This window comes from Bos mutus, chromosome 3, assembly GCF_027580195.1.
Source record: "Bos mutus isolate GX-2022 chromosome 3, NWIPB_WYAK_1.1, whole genome shotgun sequence".
Classification (NCBI taxonomy): domain Eukaryota; kingdom Metazoa; phylum Chordata; class Mammalia; order Artiodactyla; family Bovidae; genus Bos; species Bos mutus.
The window spans coordinates 112,014,821-112,016,587 of NC_091619.1; positions in this window are offsets into that span (position 1 = coordinate 112,014,821).

Genomic DNA, 1,767 nt, shown 5'->3' on the forward strand with positions numbered 1-1,767 from the left:
CCTATGGGCATGAGTGTATAATACTCATAAGTGCAGAATTGATCAGTCAGGGACATAAATGTTTTAAAATTTAAAATATGCTCTCGATTACATTTTTAAGAGGTTATAGTGTTTCATACTCCTACCAGCAAGAAGGAAATCTTATCTCTTTTTTTATCCTCTCTAAACCTGGCTTATATCATCAAGTGAAAATAGGTGATCAGATTTAATTTCAGCTTTTCAAACTTGTTTATCAACGGGTTGGATTTCTTCCATGTATTGCCTGACCATATTCATTAACTATTTTTGTATTTAACTACAATTTTTTTGTTTCTCACTTTGTTGTTGTCATTCAGTTGCTCAGTCGAGTCCAGGTCTTTTTGACCCCATGGACTGCAGCACGCCAGGCTTACCTGTCCTTCACTATCTTCCAGAGTTTGCTCAAATTCACGTCCATTGAGTCAATGATGCCATCCAACCATCTCATCCTCTGTCGCCCCTTTCTCCCTCTTGCCCTCAATCTTTCCCAGCATCAGGGGCTTTTCCAGTGAGTCGGCTCTTCCCATCAGGTGACCAAAGTATTGGAGCTTCCGCTTCATCATCAGTCCTTCCAATGAATATTCAGGGCTGATTTCCTTCAGGATTCACTCGTTTGGTCTCCTTGCTGTACAAGGGACTCTCAAGTGTCTTCTCACTTTTATAAAAGACTTTTGTAGATTAGTGCGATGACTCCTATGTCCCTCCTACCTCATAAATTGTTTTCTTAGCCTATAGTTTGCTTGTTTACTTCCCTATGATTATTTTTGCCATATGTAAAAATGTTCATTTCCTCTGAAGTCCACCTTAATGTGATTTCCACCTTTGTCATTCCATTCAAACTGCTGCTTTCAGGGTTCCCAACAGCCTCTGCCTCACTAAATTTAATATGGAATTTTCTGTCCTCTTATTCAGTCCAGTTATAAATCTTTTATTTAACCTCACAGAGCCTCAGTTTCATTTTTCTACATGAATATGAGGAAGAAGAAAACTCTCCCAGCTCTGCAAGTTGGTTGCAAAAAATTAAAAAGCATTGGTGCATAGCACCTAGCCCAGTGCCTGCTCTTATTACTGGTCAAAAGCCTACCCAGCTGTCGTCTGTGTGCTCTGGCCCCGGGATCCTGGGGGAAAGTGCTGCTGGTCACAGGAGTAGGAGGAGGAAAAGGACTTGGAGAAGAAGAAGAAGAAAAAGAAGGGGTGGAGGGAAAGGGGAGCGGGGAGCAGCAGGAGGAGGGGGGAGGAGAGGGGGGCGTCAGCACTGATGCTGCCAGGTGCGTCCCTGGAGCTGTACTAATCGCTTCTCAGAGCAACAGGACCTGGGGCTTCCGGATATGAATATATCAGCAACAACAATGAAAATCACAAACACTTAGGGGGAATCGACCACTCCCCACCCCTCGCTGAGTGCTTCATGAGGAAGGGTGGCATCCAAAGGGGGCCTTGGCCTGCCTGGCACCCGGTCCGTGCCATGTGTGAACCATGGTCTCGATCACCACTTTTCTTACTCTTATTTTACAGGCGACGTCTTCTGACACCAATTGTCTGCTCCCAGGCAGATGGGTGGGGGACCCCAACCCATCTGTGCATTCTGTCCCCCATCAAGGGGCCTGGGAAAGCCTTCTTTCCTCCAGGGTGAGTCAGCAGGGAACAAATGGAACCTTGTGGAAAGTTCTGTGCACGGGAGAAGGCCTTTCTGCAGCAGCTACACTGAAAACAGGCTTAGGGGTAGAACCCTGGCCGGGAAGCAGGTTG